The following is a 19,623-nucleotide window of genomic DNA, read 5'->3' on the forward strand; positions in this document are numbered from 1 at the left end:
CCGCCCCGGTACTTCCTTCAGTTACTCACTGTGGTCCCTGGTAATATGGCGGATGGACCCTTAGTGGCGACAGCTTCTCCTCTACCTCCGACCATGACAGATTTTCTGGCCGGCAGAACCGTCAACTCTGGTTGGACTGTAAGCCGCAGTCCCAACCCTGTGCTGCTCTCTTGCTTCTGGATAGGCCCTCCGGCAGCCTAGCAGCCAGATGCCCCCCGGGATAGGCCCAAACTCCGGCTTAGCAGCCCGGGGCAATACGACACACATCCACCCAGACAGCCGTCCAGGTGTCACAGAACACAGATCACCTGACTCCACCCGAATATATAGGCTCTCCCAGCAGGTCAAGGGATCCAAGAAAACCCTCCCCCGCCCCATATACCCATAACCTGACCTTAGGTTGCCCTTCTCAAATCTAGTACCACCAAGTACCTGGCCACCTAGTGGTAGAAGAGAAAAGTGCAACAAGGCCAAACTTAGGGAGATATCAATAGATCAACCAGCATAACTACTCCTGGCAAGTAAATTTGTGAGCCTAAACTCCAGGGTGCTACATCCAGATGCCATCAGTTCTTTTTTTTACAGATGTACAGAACTGATCTGCTTTAATATATCAAATATCTTAAAAGACCACAGGCAAGACTTCTGCTGCAGTTCAGCTACTCTAATGCCCTGTACACACGATCGGACATTGATCGGACATTCCGAAAACAAAATTCATGGATTTTTTCCGAAGGATGTTGGCTCAAACTTGTCTTGCATACACTAGGTCACACAAAGTTGTCGGAAAATCCAATCGTTCTGAACGCGGTGACGTAAAACACGTACGTCGGGACTATAAACGGGGCAGTAGCCAATAGCTTTCATCTCTTTATTTATTCTGAGCATGCGTGGCACTTTGTGCGTCGGATTTGTGTACACACGATCGGAATTTCCGACAACGGATTTTGTTGTCGTAAAATTTTATAACAAGCTCTCAAACTTTGTGTGTCGGAAATTCCTATGGAAAATGTGTGATGGAGCCCACACACGGTCGGAATTTCCGACAACAAGGTCCTATCACACATTTTCCGTCGGAAAATCCGACCGCGTGTACTACAGGGCATTAAAGTGTATGTAAAGCAAACCCTTTTTAAAGCTTTAGATAAAGTAGAGAAGAGTTAGAACAGTAATGATCAACTTACTTTATGTAGGGGGCTTCAGGGGGTGCACATAAAATTCAGTGAATACAGTACATTGATACAGAAAGCTGTCAAGAGACAGCAGCCATGCAAATGGTCAGGCACAAGAGATGGTCAGAGACAGGACATATTCTACAGGAGATGGTATTCTACAGGTGAGGGTCAGAGACAGGAGATGGCCAGAGATTGAAGATGTTCTACAGTAGATGGTCAGAGACGGGAGATGGGTAGAGATTGGAGGTATTTATAGATCTCCCAGGAAATCTATTAAAAAAAAACATAAAAAGAGAAAAGGGATGGACAGCGCAAAAAAGTATGATAGTGTGATAAACTAAACCAAATCATTTAAATACCGAAATCCAGTCTAAAGAATATGTTTTCCTTCACTGGCTTTTGTAAGCATCTAGATATGAAAACACAGACCACTGCCTGCAGAGGCCCTGAAGGCCACACAATATGTGCCAAAGGGTCGCATGTTGGGCATCAGGGGGTTATAACCTCTGCCAGTTTGGTTTATGCTCTCAGTTTAGTTTTTGATGTCTATGTCACATTGAGGAGATTTATTATCACTTCCTGTCCCGTAGACACATTAGGAAGTGAGAGGGAACCTCTCCAAAGCAACATAAATCCGTTCTTAGACAGTTGTTGCTAGAATAAGCATCATCAATGGAAAATATACCCTTACCTCCTATTCTAGTGACAACTGTAATGCCGCATACACACGATCGGAATTTCCGACAACAAATGTTCGATGTGAGCTTGTTGTCGGAAATTCCGACCGGGTGTAGGCTCCATCGGACATTTGTTGTCGGAATTTCTGACAACAAAAATTTGAGAGCTGGATCTCAAATTTTCCTACCACAAAATCCGTCGTCGGAAATTCCGATCGTGTGTACAAAATTCTGACGCACAAAAGTCCACGCATGCTCGGAATCAAGCAGAAGAGCCGCACTGGCGGGGCGTGACTCCCGCGGGAGTCTATGCCCAGAAGTGGGTGCAAATACCTGTATTAGACAGGTATCTGCACCCACCTCCCCCCTGAAAGGTGCCAATTGTGGCACCGGAGGGGGGGAGAAATCGGATGAGCGGAAGTTCCACTTTTGGGCGGAACTCCGCTTTAACCACTTCCCGCCCGGCCCATAGCAGATGACGGCCGGGCGGTGGTTCAGTTATCCTGACTGGGCGTCATATGACGTCCAGCAGGATAACATGCCGCCGCGTGCCCGTCATCTGCGTCAGTCTGACACACCGCTACACCGATCTTGGTAAAGAGCCTCCGGCGGAGGCTCTTTACCACGTGATCAGCCGTGTCCAATCACGGCTGATCACGATGTCAATAGGAAGAGCCGTTGATCGGCTCTTCCTCACTCGCGTCTGACAGACGCGAGTAGAGGAGAACCGATCGGCGGCTCTCCTGGCAGGGGGGGTCTGCGCTGATTGTTTATCAGCGAAGCCCCCCTCAGATCACCACACTGGACCACCAGGGATCGCCACTAGGACCACCAGGGAAGGGGCAACATGTGGATGGCCAGGTATGTACCCCATGGCCATCCACATGTGCCCAATCTGTCCAATCTGTGCCAATCAGTGCCCACAAATGGGCACTGATTGGCACCATTATATAGCACTGATGCCCAGCAATGCCACCCTTAGGGGCATCAGTGCCATCAGTCAGTGTCATTAGTGCCACCCATCAGTGTCCATCGGTGCCACCTGTCAGTGCCCATCCATGCCCATCAGTGCCTACCTATCAGTGCCCATCCGTGCCACCTATCATTGCCACCAATAAGTACCCATCAGTGCCACCCATAAGTACCCATCAATGCCACCTACAAATGCCCATCGGTGCCACCTATGAGTGCCCATCGGTGCTGCATACCAGTGCCACCTATCAGTGCCCATCAGTGCCACCTATCAGTGCCCATCAGTGCCGCCTATCAGTGCTCATCATCAGTGCCCGTCAGTGCCACCTCATCAGTGCCACCTCATTGGTGCCACCTCATCGGTGCCCATCAGTGCCGCCGTATCAGTGCCCATCATTGAAGAAGAAAACATTCTTATTTCCAAAAAATTTTAACAGAAACAAAGAAAAACTTTTTGGTCTTTTTTTATTTGTTTCGCAAAAAATAAAAACCGCAGAGGTGATCAAATACCACCAAAAGAAAGCTCTATTTGTGTGAAGAAAATGATAAAAAATTTGTTTGGGTACAGTGTTGCATGACCGCGCAATTGTCATTCAAATTGTGACAGCGCTGAAAGCTGAAAATTGGTCTGGGCGGGTTAGAAGCTGATTGGTTACCATGCACAACTGTACCAAATTCTGTGTGCACCATTTTTAGTAAATTCCCCCCCCCCCCCCTTGAGACACATTTTTAACCAATATGTAGTGTTGTTTTGTTGGTAAACTCAGACGATTTAGTTCGATAAGGGCCAAATCACATTTTTTCTGTTGCGGTACGTTGTGGTAAGTTAACGCACTGGAATGCAGTGCCATGCATTTGGAATGCACCCAAACACACATGCATTGCAGTGTACCATGAAGCATGCAACCACTGAATGGGCCCTTAAAGATATTGCACAGTCTGCATCTGGCCTTGGACCATTATCATTCCATTTCAGCTATGTTTGAAGATGAATTAGCTGCATTTGCAGTGCACGGCTGTCCCTACAGGTCTGTCTATGCAGAACATATACTAAGTATTAGCAGCAGAGAGTCTGAACTTCCCTCTAACCACAGCAGGCCGGATGTGTGATATGACCTCAGTTAAATTTATACGCAAATAATCCTGTACATAATCCTCCAGGGGCATGACACTTTTTCTGCACTTGTGCTAGTTGGTACAAAAATTGCTGCATTTTCAGATGAGATTTCATAATGGATTACAGCCTATGGCGTCACCTGAAATTCTAATTTCTGCTTTATCTTTCTTATTAACCTGGATGGTCATGTAAATATCACAAATCCTATACACGGCCATGTGTTTGCCTTTTCTGCTGCCTTTCTTCCTTTCATAGCTGAACTTAGAGCAGAACTATATTACATAGCTCCCAACTGTCCCTGATTTCGAGGGACTGTCCCTGATTTGGAGCAATGTCCCTCTGTCCCTCATTCCTCCTCATTTGTCCCTCATTTTGGTCTGATCTTTAGAGTTTTTTTATCTATCAAAAAGTGTTTTCCAGCCCTAAACTTTTCATCTGATTTCTAAATGTATTTATTTTTATTTATTTATTTCAGGTACTTATATAGCGCCGTCAATTTACGCAGCGTTTTACATATACATTGTACATTCACATCAGTCCCTACCCTCAAGGAGCTTACAATCTAAGGTTGCTGCATTTGTAAATTCCAAAAGCCAATATAAAGGAATAGTAGTGGTAAAAAAAAAGCACTTGTGGGTTTAACCAATCTTGTTTTTTTGTACAATTCTCCTTTAAGGGGGGGCGTGACAAGGGGTGTGTCCTATGCCCACATACTTTTGCTGATAGGTGTCCCTCATTCCCATCTCAAAAAGTTAGAAGGTATGATATTGTATTTTATTACAAGTTAATTCTTATCTTTTTCCAACATGATCATGTTTTGGTAAAAAGGTAAGCATCTGCAGAGTAATCCTACTTTTTTTTTTTAATATACAGTATATTTTGTTAGCTTTGTACTTTTTTTTTAATAAAAAAAAAACGATTAGACCAGGGGTATCACACTCAGTTTCATCATGGGCGGCATCAGCATTATGATGGCTGGTTGTATCTGTAAAACTGGATGTCCAGAGCACCCCGCTCCCCCTATACGGCAGATGTAAAGAGCCCCCCAACATCAGAAGTTAAGAATCCCTCCCCCCATCCCTTACATCACAGTGCACTCACCTTGCCTCGTGCTGCTGCCCAGTAGAATCTGGGGGCGGAGCTGGAAATCAGAACGTGCACGGTCTGGTGCAGGACCAGAGGAGGGCTGGAGTCAGCTGTTGGAGTCTGGTGAATGCTGAGACTAGGGGAGGTGTAGAAAAAGGGGTGCTGTGGATGCACAGGGAAGCACGGGATCTGGTGGAGGAGTTCTGTCTTCCTTTGCTGCCGACATGCTGAGAATAGGTGGAGGCGGAGACCAGTGGCGGCTGGTGTGTCTTTTTTGGGGGGCGGCAAACAACCACCCATCCCCCAAGCGGCACCCACCAGTCCGCTGTTTGCCGGTCTGTCCGGCACTTACCCCATCGTGACGGGTGGCAGGCAGCGTGGTGCAGCAGCTCCAGGTCCTCTCCTCCATGGCGGCTTCCAGCCCCTCCCCTCCTCGGCGTCCAATAGGATCGCCTGTCCTTTCAGCCAATCGGGTGACGAGTGTCAAAACCTGCTTCCTGACTGCCCAGGAGGAGCATCAGTGTTACAACAGTGTTAAAACAGCGAATATTGATTCACTGTTGTAACACACCTGGGTGGGATCGGAGCGCACTCCCTGCAACCCGAGCCAACCCTATATTGAAGCCTATTAGAGCCTCTGGCTCTAATCAGTGCTTCAAAAAAACACCCCTCTGCATTGGAATCCATGCGCCAGTGTCCGCATGGACGGGGGGGGGGGGGGGGGGCGGCGCCCCTGGCGGAGACAAGGGGGGGTGCTGCAGCTACAGGAGAGGTGCGAGGGCTACTGAAATTTCCTGGCGAGCCAGATTCAGCCCATGGGCCAATGTGTATTGGACAATCCATCCAAACATCTGACCTCCAAAGAAAAGTCTAGCTATGTTACATAGGATACAAGGCCTCAGATTATCGCTATAATATCAGTAGTGATATCCAGTGGCAGCTGGTGCTCAATTTTTTTTGGGGGGGGGGGCGGCAAAAAAAAAGTGGGGTATTTCTTATAGCAAAAAGTAAAAGATATTGTTTTTTTTTTTTCAAAATTGTCACTCTTCTTTTTTTTATATCGCAAAAAATAAAAACCGCAGAGGCGATCAAATACAACCAAAAGAAAGCTCTATTTGTGGGGAAAAATAGACGTCAATTTTGTTTGGGTACAGCGTCATACGACTGCGCAATTGTCAGCTAAAGTGACGCAGTGCCAAATCGCAAAAAATGGCCTGGCCATTGAGCAGCCAAATCTTCCGGGGCTGAAGTGGTTAAATAAAAAAATCTGATTTTTTTTATTTATTTATTTATTTATTTTAAATCATTGATTTTTATCCACCCTGTTAAGCAGCAACAAACACAAACATCATCACTATAATTTTATTATAGTATATATTGTATATATATCTATATATATATATATATATAAACATTTGCCTGATGAATGTGACACACATCCGCACATCTCCAAGAAAACTTGCTGTACCCTGTGTAATATAACTATCTCTAATAATGTCTAGTGCCATCTAGTGGCCATTAGGAGTCATTTATCCTGACTGAGGTACTTACAACGAAAATACCGCATCACAGCCACTAGATGGCTTTTACGATCATAGAAGATAATTATATTACACAGAATATGGCAAGTTTCACTAGAGCTGTGCAGATGCTGGTCACCTTTATTCAGCAAAATATTTATACATAGACCCCTAAGTGATGCTGCGTCTTTTGATATCCCTTCTCACAAGGTCTGGAGATTCCAGATTCTTCTTGTATGCAGCAATGACATTTAAATAGAGCGTTTTTATAAAACTGTTTTTTTTTTTTTTTTTTTTTTTTATTGCACAATCACTTTTTCTTTATTAAAGGAACAAGGATGTTGCACACAAGTAATATGATTGTTAGCAAATAAGGTGAAGCCATATTCACTTTGAATAACTAGTCTTGTACAAGGGAAATGAGCACGATTGGGTATTTATATTTTTTCCTTATTATCATATGACTAAAGGCAAAACTTTTTTATTTTTAAGTTTTAGACTGGAGTGGAGAGGTATTATATAACTTTTCAGGTTTTTATTGCTGTCTGTGCCCCCATTCAGGTGATTTGCCCTCTATTTGTCCTGTTTACCATAGAAAGGTAAAGAAAATCCCAAATTTTGGGTTATCATCAGTACAGGAATAAAGGGGAAATCTTCCACCAGTGCTGGTGACAACCATGGATTCCCTCACTTTGGGGGGATTTCCTCTCACTTCCTGTTTTGGCTATGGGGCAGGAAGTAAAGGGGAATCTCCCCAATGGGCAGAAAAATAAAAAACAAAGCTTTTTTGCTCTATTCAAAATGGGAAAAAAAAGTTTTGACTTTAGTTTTACTTTAACATTCACTTTGTTAAGTCAACTGTCTCTACTCCTTTAGTAAGTCAGTCCCAATGTGTATGCAACACAAACGCAGGTGTACAGCAGTGGCCAAAAGTTTTGAGAATGACACAAATATTCGTTTTCACAAACCTTAGTTGTTATGACGGTATTTTGCATATACTGTAGAGCAGGGGTCTCAAACGGACGGCCCTCCAGCTTTTGTGAAACTATAAGTCCCATGGGGCATTGCAAGGTTGACAGTTACAAGAATAACTCCCACAGGGATGATGGGACTTGTAGTTTCGCAACAGCTGGAGGGCCGCCAGGTCTAGACCCCTGTTCCAGAGTAGGGATGGGCCGAACGGACCCCTGTTCGGTTCGCATCAGAACTTTCGAAAACCACGAAAGTTCGGACCCGAATAACGAACCCCATTAAAGTCAATGGGACCCGAAAGTCAAAAATCAAAAGTGCCCATTTAGAAGGCTTATAGGCAAGTAATTGGGCATACAATGGTTATAGGGGTCCGGGTCCTGCCCTGGGGGACATGTATCAGTAAAAAAAAAGTTTGTGAAAAACGTCATTTTTAAATGAGCAGTGATTTTTTGATTTTTTAAGTGAAAGCATAAAAATGAAAAATTCCTTCCAATATAGTGCCTGGGGGTCCCTTTAGTCCACCTGTAAAGTGGCATATCTGTACCATGTCTAGAATCTGCTGCAGCAATAATTGCATTTATAAAGCCGAACAAATGACATTTTCCCTGCAAGCTGCCTTTATTTTGCTCAGCAACAGCTGGGGAGCCAGTGTGTATGATGACGTCACAATGTAGTGCACTGGGAACAAGATTAGAGATTTTTTGGATACATTCTGGTGTCACTTTGACTTTGGATAGAAATAATGGGTGCATAAAAATTGGTCTTTGGGTGTTGGTGGCGCCTTCCCACCGTAACCCTATAGAAGTAATCTTGATGAAAGGAAGAATCGGCCTTGCTGTAAAAAATTGCAATGATATGCACCTGTCAAACAGTTGCAGAAAAATTGGCCTTTGGGTGTCGGTGGCGCCTTCCCACCGTAACCCTATAGAGGTACTCTTGATGAAAGCAAGAATTGGCCTTGCTGCAAAAAATTGCAATGATATGCACCTGCCAAACAGGTGCAGAAAAATGGTCTTTGGGTTTTAATTGTGCCCATGAAACCTATACCAAAAACATTCTTCCAGATGAAATGATTGAACACCCTCAAAGCTAAGCAGCCTCGAAGTCCTGCAGGGATTTCACATTCCAAAAAAGACTTAATCAGTTACATCGGCATCAGGGGCTTCATAGCTTGTAATCCAGGACTGATTCATTTTTATAAAAGTCAAACGGTCTACGGAGTGTGTGGACAGACGCGTTCTATGATCAGTAACAAAACCTCCTGCAGCACTGAATGCCCGTTCTGAAAGCACGCTGGATGCAGGGCAGCCCAACAACTCAATACTGGGCAAGTTCTGGCCAGTGGTCTATTCTCATGACCCAGTAAGTCAGTGGATCTTCAGCTGAAAAGTTCTCCATCTCTGTTTTGGCCCCAAGGTCATTGTACTTCATCCTTTCGAGTTGCAAGCAGCGTTACCCAGTGTGCTGTGAACGAAATATATAATTCAGCAGTAAGGTGGATTTTACGGCTGACTGCCTTGCCCAACGATGCCAGAACATTCCCTTGCATGCGATGGTAGAGAGATGAACGACCTTACGTGAAAAGTAGTAGCGACTGGGAACCTGCCATTGTGGTACAGCACATTGTGCAAATTCACAGAAGAGAGCAGAATCCGCTAGGCTGAAAGGCAGAAGCATTTAGACGCTGGGCATGTGGGTGGCAGGGACTGTATTTTTTTTTTTCCGCTGCAGCAGATGAGACATTGAAATTTGCCGCCTACAGTCTACAGCTGGTGGTATGCTGCTGGCAGAAGTGCTGCTAGGATCTGGGATACCCTGTGCTATACCATCATCCCTGTCAGTGGAGGCTGCTAAGAGGTAATGACTCGGTATAGCAGCGGCAGATTGAAGTACGTAAGGAGGAGGAGGGACAGATTTGTGCCCCTTTTGTGTGGCTTTTAGGTGCTCTTGCCAACGGGCTGAGTGGTTGGACGTTAAATGCCTTGTTAAGCATGTGGTACCCAAATGTCTAGTGTTTTTGCCATGTTTGATGCGCTTGAGATGCAGTTTGCAGATAGCAACAGTGCGATCTGCTGCAGATGTGCTGAAAAAGGCCCAGACAGCTGAGCTTTGGGGAGTGGGCCGGGAGATAACAGCTGCAGAATGTGGTAGAATAGGGTGGCTGCTCTCTACTCTTTCTTGATGTCGGCCTCCTTGGGGTTGTACCTTCAGTTTCCTCCTCTGCTCTTGCAGTAATGCATACAGAAGTAAATGGCTTTAATCTTGCAGTAATGCACACAAAACTATATGGCGTTAAACTGGCAGTAACGCACACAGAACTATATAGCGTTAAACTGGCAGTAACGCACAAAACTGTATGGCGTTAAACTGGCAGTAACGCACACAAAACTGTATGGCATTAAACTGGCAGTAACGCACACAAAACTATATGGCGTTAAACTGGTAGTAACGCACACAGAACTATATGGCGTTAAACTGGCAGTAACGCACACAGAACTACAGTGGGGATGGAAAGTATTCAGACCCCCTTAAATTTTTCACTCTTTGTTATATTGCAGCCATTTGCTAAAATCATTTAAGTTCATTTTTTTCCTCATTAATGTGCACACAGCACCCCATATTGACAGAAAAACACAGAATTGCTGAAATTTTTGCAGATTTATTAAAAAAGAAAAATTTAAATATCACATGGTCCTAAGTATTCAGACCCATTGCTCAGTATTCAGTTGAAGCACCCTTTTGATCTAATACAGCCATGAGTCTTTTTGGAAAAGATGCAACAAGTTTCTCACACCTGGATTTGGGGATCCTCTGCCATTCCTCCTTGCAGTTCCTCTCCAGTTCTGTCAGGTTGGATGGTAAACGTTGGTGGACAGCCCTTTTTAGGTCTCTCCAGAGATGCTCAATTGGGTTTAAGTCAGGGCTCTGGCTGGGCCATTCAAGAACAGTCACGGAGTTGTTATGAAGCCACTACTTCGTTATTTTAGCTGTGTGCTTAGGGTCATTGTCTTGTTGGAAGGTAAACCTTCAGCCCAGTCTGAGGTCCTGAGCACTCTAGGTTTTCGTCCAGGATATCCCTGTACTTGGCCGCATTCATCTTTCCCTTGATTGCAACCAGTCATCCTGTCCCTGCAGCTAAAAAACACCCACACAGCATGATGCTGCCACCACCATGCTTCACTTTTGGGACTGTATTGGACAGGTGATGAGCAGTGCCTGGTTTTCTCCACACATACCGCTTAGAATTAAGGCCAAAAAGTTCTATCTTTGTCTTATCAGACCAAAGAATCTTTTTTCTCACCATCTTGGAGTCCTTCAGGTGTTTAGCAAACTCCATGCAGGCTTTCATGTGTCTTACACTGAGAAGAGGCTTCCGTCGGGCCACTCTGCCATAAAGCCCCGACTGGTGGAGGGCTGCAGTGATGGTTGACTTTCTACAACTTTCTCCCATCTCCTGACTGCATCTCTGGAGCTCAGCCACAGTGATCTTTGGGTTCTTCTTTACCTCTCTCCCCAAGGCTCTTCTCCCCGATAGCTCAGTTTGGCCGGACGGCCAGCTCTAGGAAGGGTTCTGGTCATCCCAAACGTCTTCCATTTAAGGATTATGGAGGCCACTGTGCTCTTAGGAACCTTAAGTGCAGCAGAAATTTTTTTGTAACCTTGGCCAGATCTGTGCCTTGCCACAATTCTGTCTCTGAGCTCTTCAGGCAGTTCCTTTAACCTCATGATTCTCATTTGCTCTGACATGCACTGTGAGCTGTAAGGTCTTATATAGACAGGTGTGTGGCTTTCCTAATCAAGTCCAATCAGTATAATCAAACACAACTGGACTCAAATGAAGGTGTAGAAGCATCTCAAGGATGATCAGAAGAAATGGACAGCACCTGAGTTAAATATATGAGTATCACAGCAAAGGGTCTGAATACTGTACTTAGGACCATGTGATATTTCAGTTTTTCTTTTTCGATAAATCTGCAAAAGTGTCAACAATTCTGTGTTTTTCTGTCAATATGGGGTGCTGTGTGTACATTAATGAGGAAAAAAATGAACTTAAATGATTTTAGCAAATGGCTGCAATATAACAAAGAGTGAAAAATTTAAGGGGGTCTGAATACTTTCCGTCCCCACTGTATATGGTGTTAAACTGTCAGTAACGCACAAGAAACTATATGGCGTTAAACTCTCAGTAACGCACACAGAACTATATGGCGTTAAACTGGCAGTAACGCACACAGAAGTAAATGGCATTAAAGTGGCAGTAACACAATCAAATAGACGGTGTTCAACCGTCACTACACTGACACTATCTGAACTGTCCCTACTCTAGCTATACACTAATGAGAAGATTACTGGCACGGTCTCACTACAATACATTGAAATTATCGGAGCTGTCCCTACTCTACACTAATGTATGTATGAATGAATGAATGAAACGGTATTGCACAGAGTGGCCCCAATCCTCCTCTTCTCAGATCCCCGGAGGTGATCTTGGCTCCTCCTCTTATTTTTTTGACCACCATAGCCAGCCGCTTGCTATGGGGAGAAATGTTGTCAACGCGCTCCCGAACTGTGTGTCTATGGAGCCACTCTCCATAGACGTACACAGCTAGATTTAGGCTCGCCCCTACTTCCTCTTCACTGCATTTGATTGACAGCAGCAAGAGCCAATGGCTCCTGCTGCTTCTCGAATGCTGTGTGAAAAGGAAGTAAGGAGAGAAAAGATGCAGCCGTGCACATCGCTGATCTCTTCTCCTCTCTCTTACTCTTCACACAGGGGAAGAGGGGCACAGGGAAATTAAAAAAACAATGCATTAAGGTAAAAAACGTTTTTATATTTAATAACACTTTAATCCCAAAAAAAAACATTTTCACTGCACTTGTGAAGAAGGCTTCAGGGAGCCCAAGAACATTCGATTCAGCTGTGGGATCGGGGCACCACCAGGACAAAGCTTGCTCAGGAATGGCAGCATGCAGGTGTGAGTACATCTGTACGCAAAGAGAGGGGAAGACTTTTGAAGGATGGCCTGGTGTCGAGAAGGGCAGCAAAGAAGCCACTTCTCTCCAGGAAAACCATCGGGGACAGACTGATATTCTGCAAAAAGGTACAGGGATTGGACTGCTGAGGACTGGAGTAAAGTCATTTTCTCTGATGAATCCCCTTTCTGATTGTTTGGGGCATCCAGAAAAAAACCTTGTCTGGAGAAGAAAAGGTGAGCATTTCAGTCCTGTGTCATACCAACAGTAAAGCCTCCTGAGACCATGTGTGGGGTTGCTTCTCAGCCAAGGGAGTGGGCTCATTCACAAATTTTGCCTGAGAACACAGCCATGAATAAAGAATGGTACAAAAACATCCTCCGAGAGCAACTTCTCCCAACAATCCAAGAACAGTTTGGTGAGGAACAATGCCTTTTCCAGCATGATGGAGCACCTTGCCATAAGGCAAAAGTGATAATTAAGTGGCTTGGGGAACAAAATATCGAATTTTGGGTCCATGGCCAGGAAACTCCCCAGACCTTAAATCCATTGGGAACTTGTGGTCAATCCTCAAGAGGCGGGTGAACAAAAAAAAACCCCACAAATTCTGACAAACTCCAAGCATTGATTATGCAAGAATGGGCTGCCATCAGTCAGGATGTGGCCCAAAAGTTGATTGATACCATGCCAGGGTGAATTGCAGAGGTCAACACTGCAACTATTGACTCTTGCACAAACGTCATGCATTTGTCAATAAAAGCCTTTGGCACTTATGAAATGCTTGTAATTATACTTCAGTATACTATAGTAACATCTGACAAAAAGATCTAAAAACACCGAAGCAGCAGACTTTGTGAAAACTATTTGTGTCATTCTCAAAACTTTTGGCCACGGCTATAGCTTCAGTTGATTGGTTTCTAAGCCCTCATTACTCTATCCAAACTCTAACTTTATAAAACGCTATAAAAAAGGTTTTCACATTCAATATGGTTTATTAATGGACAGTCCATACAACCATTATATCTTACTACCCAGCATTAAAATCTCTTTAAATTTTTTTATAAAAAAAAGAAATAGAATGACACTTTAAATTTCTGACATCAGGAGAAACCTGTTTGGTCAGTCGGCTGCTAATAGCTGTTTCTGCTTGTTGTGATATTATTTCCCCCGAACGGTAAAACAATCTGCCTTCTGTCTGTTGGAGTTCATACGTGTCGGCCAGACGTAGAATGGGAATGTTTTATATCATGTACAAACATATACAGTGTATTCTAGGAAACATGAAAGGGCCTCAATAAACGGTTGTATGTAGACGTGTCCTAGATAGAGGCCTGGAGGTAGGCTCGGGTTCTACAATATTACACTGAACTGGGTTGTGTTTAATATATCACCGTAATATTTTCATAGTGTTTTCTCAGCTTGAAATTCTTTGATCATTATCCGATGTCAGTATATTTCGTATGTCAATGATATAGACACAGATAAAGGGTGGGAGATAATAGACATGCGCAATTCGTTTAGTTCCAAATTAGTTTTTCTTTATCGTACATCATGGGACACAGAGCCTTAAGTAATTAATGGGTTATAGGCCACCTTCAGGTGATGGACACTGGTATACCCAATCCAAGAAGTTCACTCCCTATATAACCCCTCCTCCTTCCAGGAGCACATCAGTTTTTTCGCCAGTGTCTAAGGTGCTGGTCACGAGTGAAGATGTGCTCTTAATAGCTCCACTGGAGGGATCCATGCTGGATTTAAATAACCTCCATAAAATCCAGATCCATCCAAAGTGCCACTAAGGCCTAAAAGGATGGTACCTGGGGCCTCGTATCTGAAGCACAGGGTTTTGCCTATAACGCCTCTCTTTGTAGTGCTGGACCCCAGGAACCCAGGGCTTAGGTCTTGCTACATTACCTAAAGCTTCCTGATGGGGTGCTTTTTACAGGTCCAAGGGAGTTGGAACCCTGTTTTAGGGACCCGGTCTTTGAAGGTTTGCTAAATGCAGCCCGCCGTGATAGGTGAAGGTTGGATTGTCTGTTAATTCAGCAAATACTGCGGCGGGGATAAGGTAAGGGAAGAAACTTAGGAATTAAAAACACCTATGTATTTCTTCCATGTTTTCTTTCACCCCCTGATGGGACCAGAGGTTTAGGGGGACAGCAGCGCTGTACCCCCCTTACCTTTCCCCCCCTGCCGCGGGGGGGTCCGGAGGCCCCGCTAATGCTGCTAATTGTAAGGATTCAATCCGACAATGCCACAGCTGTGGCCTATATTAATCACCAAGGGGGCACTGAAAGTCTCTCAGCGCAGAGAGAGGTGAACCATATTCTAACTTGGGCAGAAAGGAATGTTCTGTGCCTATCGGCAGTCTTCATTCCGGGAGTAGAGAATTGGCAGGCGGACTACTTGTGTCGCCAGCAGTTATTCCCAGTGGAATGGTCTCTTCACCCTGACATATTTCGGGCTGTTTGCCAAAGATGGGGACTCCGGACGTAGATCTTCTAGCATCCAGGTTCAACATGAAGTTAGTCAACTTTGTGGCCAGAACGAGGGATCCATTCGCATGCAGAACGGATGCATGGTGACCCCATGGGATCAATTCTCACTGATCTATGCATTCCCCCCTATTCAGTTGCTGCCACGACTTCTTTGCAGGATCAATCTGGAAAGAAAGCCAGTAATTCTGGTGGCACCAGCATGGCCCAGAAGGTCATGGTATGCAGAAATCTTAAAGATGGCAGTGGAGGGCCCATGGTCCCTCCCACTACGGCCAGATCTGCTCTCACAGGGACTGATATTCCATTCTTCCTTACGGTGTCTAAATTTAACAGCTTGGCTATTGAAACCCACATTCTGAAGAAACGTGGGCTTTCCGGGTCAGTTATCTCTACCTTGATTAGTGCAAGGAAGCCAGCTTCCAGAACTATAGAGTCTGGAGGGCTTATGTTTCCTGGTGTGAATCCAAGGGTTGGCACCCTCGTAGATATATCATAGGCAGAATTCTTGCCTTTCTACAAATAGGGGTAGAAATTAAATTGGCCTTAAGTACTATTAAAGGCCAAGTCTCAGCTTTATTTCAAAGACCATTTGCTACTCATTCTTTAGTCCGGGGTTTTATACAAGGGGTGACGTGGCTTATTCCGCCCGTCAAACCTCCCTTGAACCCTTGGGACTTGAACTTAGTTTTGTCTGTGTTACAAAAACAGCCATTTGAACCAATACAACATATTCCCCTAGTCCTTCTGACAAGGAAGTTGGTATTTTTGGTTGCTATATCCTCAGCAAGGAAGGTTTCGGAATTGGATGCTCTTTCTTATAAAGAGCCGTATTTGTCATGAGGAAAGAGTGGTGATATGCCCTCGTCCAGACGTTTTTATCAAAAGTGGTTTCAGGTTTTCACCTGAACCAAGATATTGTCCTGCCATCGTTTTTTCCAAAACCATGTTCCAGGGAAGAAAAGTCACTACATTGTCTTAATGTGGTGAGAGCAGTGAAAATCTATTTTAAGGCAACTGCTCATATTCGTAAGACTGATGTCTTATTTATTCTGCCAGAGGATCCTGAGAAAGGACAGGCAGCATCGATATCCACTGTCGCTAAATGGATTTGACAAGTTATAATTCAAACTTATGATTTAAGGGCTAAGATTCCCCCTTTTTAAGTTAAGGTGCACTCTACCAGGGCGGTTAGTGCTTCTGGGGCAGTGCATCATCAGACCTCCATGGCTCAGATCTGTAAGGCCGCAACTTGGTCTTCAGTGTATACATTCACAAAATTTTATCAGCAGGATGTAAGGAGGTATGAGGATATCGCCTTCAGGCATAGTGTGCTGCAGGCAGCAGCATAAGTCCTCAAGTCTGGGTGTACCCTCCGGGTTGTGTCTCCCTCCCCTCAAGTAGCATTGCTATGGGACGTCCCATTAAGTAATTACTTAAGGCTCTTTGTCCCATGATGTACGATAAAGAAAATAGGATTTTTATTACAGCTTACCTGTAAAATCTTTCTTGGAGTACATCATGGGACACAGAGGTCCCTCCCCTCTTTTTTGGGATTTAAGTATATTGCTTTGCTACAAAAACTGATGTGAGGGGTTATATAGGGAGTGAACTTCTTGGATTGGGTATACCAGTGTCCATCACCTGAAGGTGGCCTATAACCCATTAAGTAATTATTCAAAGTGGAGGACCACCCTAAAAAAAAAATTGCATCAAAAATATTTAAAAAAAAAAAAAAAAAAACGTGAAAAAAAAAAATTAACTTACCTGAAACCCTTGTTGCTAGGCAGTCTTCCTAATCTACCTCTTCCTATTCCGCGGTGTGTCCTGCTCCTCGGTGAGCAGCCCCGTTGCCTTATGGGAACTGTGTGTGTTCCCAGAAAACCACGGGGCCATTCACAGAGCGCCGCTCCGCTCCACTGCCTGTTTCCCTTAGTTAGGATGGCGGCGCCGGCAGCCGATCCAATGGACGGATCAGCCTCGGGGGGGCCGACATCGCGGGCTCGCTGGACAGGTAATTGTCCATATTATAAGTCAGCAGCTACGATGTTTGTAGCTGCTGACGTTTAAAAAAAAAACGGCCGGACGTCCTCTTTAAGGCTCTGTGTCCCATGATGTACTCCAAGAAAAGTATTTTACAGGTAAGCTGTAATAAAAATCCTACTTTTAATGAATTTTGACAAATTTGTTAATTTGGAAACATCTGAATTAACAAAAAAAGTTTAACAAATTTTTCCGAATATTCGTAAATTTGAAAAATCGGAAATTCAAAATTTTTGGAAATTATAACTAACTATTAAATTATAATTATTGGAATTTCCTTTCAAATGTGGCTGTTAGTGAACGTAACAAATATGAATTCATCCAAAGTTACGAACTATCCGAAATAACGAATGCCGTATCTAAACGATTGGGACATAACACAATAATAATAATAATAAAAACTTTTTATTATTATTATTTATTATTAATTTGTTCCGTTCCATTTGTTTAGATGGGGCATTCTTTATTTTGGATAATTCGTAAATTCGGATAAATTCGTTTTCGTTACGTTCACTAACAGCCACATTTGAAAGGAAATTCCAATACCTATAATTTAATAGTTAGTTATTATTAGTTAGTTAGTTATTATTTAGAATTTTCGGATTTTCTTTCTTTTCAGATTTTCGGATTTTACAAATTTTCTAGTTTATGAAATTATGAATTTATGAATTGCGATAATAACGAATTACCCGAAAAACGAAAAAAACAAAAACAAATAACGAATGATACGAAAACAAAAACAAACACATTTTTCAGCAGTGCACATGTCTAGGAGATAACCAAAACCGGTGTCTGTGTGTAGGACAGAAAAATGATAGACAGATAGCCATACCATGGTCCACAATAACAAAACAGCACTGCTCACTCATAACCGGCTAAGGAGCTACAGAAGATGATGACCTGGCTTTAGTGTCTCAACACTTGTGCAGCTTCAACTAATGAAAAAAAGTCCAGCCAGCAATTCAATGTCATCCCAGTGTGGTAACTTTTATTGGCTACATGATATATACAGAATAAAACAACTAACGTGTATCGGCTGCAAGGCCTTAGTCTTAGCATATGCTATGACTAAGGCCTAATGGCCGAAACAGGTTAGCAGTTTTATTCTGTATTTACCATGTAGCCAATAAAAGTTACCACATTGGGATGACACTTTATGATTGAGTTGCCCCCTGGAATATTTTTCAGATTATAGAAGGTGTAGGGAGAACAAAGCGCACACTAAAGGTTTAAGAGTCCCAAATTAAAAAATTGATAAAACAACACATTTCGGGGCTAGCATTTGCTATGACTAAGGCCTAGTGGCTAAAATGCATTAGCAGTTTTATTCTGTACCTACCATGTAGCCAGTAAAAGTTACCACATTGGGATGACACTAAGTCGCCCGCTAGAATCTTTTTCAGGTCATAGAAGGTATAGGGAGAACAAAGTGCCACACTAAAGGTTAACCCCTTAGCCCCAGCTACTCCTGGCCCTTTAAGAGGTTTTAGACGCCAGGAGGCGGAGACAAGTATTTTGGTCATGTGACCCCCGTGATTGGCTGTCACAGCGGTCACATGATAGGAAAGCTCTCGATTGCTACTTTCCGTTACCCGCCGGTAACTGTGCTGGGAGTGTGCAGGGTACGTGCTTGAGGCACAGCATTGTTTACATTTTGGTATGCATATATGTGGCCTCTCTATGGTATGCATATATGTGGCTCATCCACCTAGAGGCCACATATATGCGTACGTCCCACGTGAGGAGGTTAAGGAATTAGTAGGTTAATTGGCTCCTGTCTAAATTGGCCCTAGTATGTATACAATATGAATTAATGTGAGTTAGGGTCGGGACCTTAGATTGTAAGCTCCTTGAGGGCAGGGCCTGATGTGGATGTATAATATATATGTAAAGCGCTGCGTAAATGGATGGCGCATTATAAGTACCTGAAATAAATAAATAAAATATGAAGTCTATTTATATATTCTTTTTTTACAAGTTAAAGAAGACATAACTATAAGGGGCTATAAGGTTCTCCCTTCATCAGGGCTTAAAGGAGTTGTGAAGTCTCGTGGTTTTTCACCTTAATGCATTCTATACATTAAAGTGAAAAACCTTCTGTGCTGCAGCTGCCCCCCCAGAGCCCCCCTTTTTTTTTCTTACCTCAACCCGGTCTTTCCAGCGATGAGCACAAGCCCAGCAGCTCCAGCCGCTGTCTCAGGTCCTCATTGGATAGATTGATAGCAGCAGGAGTCATTGGCTCCCGCTGCTGTCAATCTATTCCAGTGACACGGGAGTGGGGGGCAGGGCTAGGTCCTGCTGTCTGTGTCAATGGGCACAGCAGCAGGACTCTGGAGCGCGCCCGTACGGGTGCCCCCATGGAAAGCAGCTCTCCGTGGAGGCACTCGATGAAGAGGAGGAGCCAGGAGCGCCGCAGGGGGACCCCAGAAAAAAGGATCAAAGCCGCTCTGCGCAAGTATAACATGTTTGTTATTTAAAAAGAAAAACCTTTACAATCACTTTAAACTGCCTGTTTTGTTGGACCATTAATGTTTAATTGATTAGCTGAATAGAGGAATATATGTTTGTAGTCCAAATCAGAAGAGAAGCCAA

The 19,623-nt window shown here is 43.9% G+C and overlaps 1 protein-coding gene across 1 annotated transcript in view; it reads left to right on the plus strand.

The window, feature by feature from the left end:
• The window catches only part of TG (thyroglobulin), a 399,523-nt gene that overhangs the window by 346,517 nt on the left and 33,383 nt on the right, over positions 1-19,623 (plus strand). The gene's annotated exons all lie outside the window — the stretch shown is intronic.

Source organism: Aquarana catesbeiana, linkage group LG05 (assembly GCF_042186555.1).
Source record: "Aquarana catesbeiana isolate 2022-GZ linkage group LG05, ASM4218655v1, whole genome shotgun sequence".
Taxonomy (NCBI): Eukaryota; Metazoa; Chordata; class Amphibia; order Anura; family Ranidae; genus Aquarana; species Aquarana catesbeiana.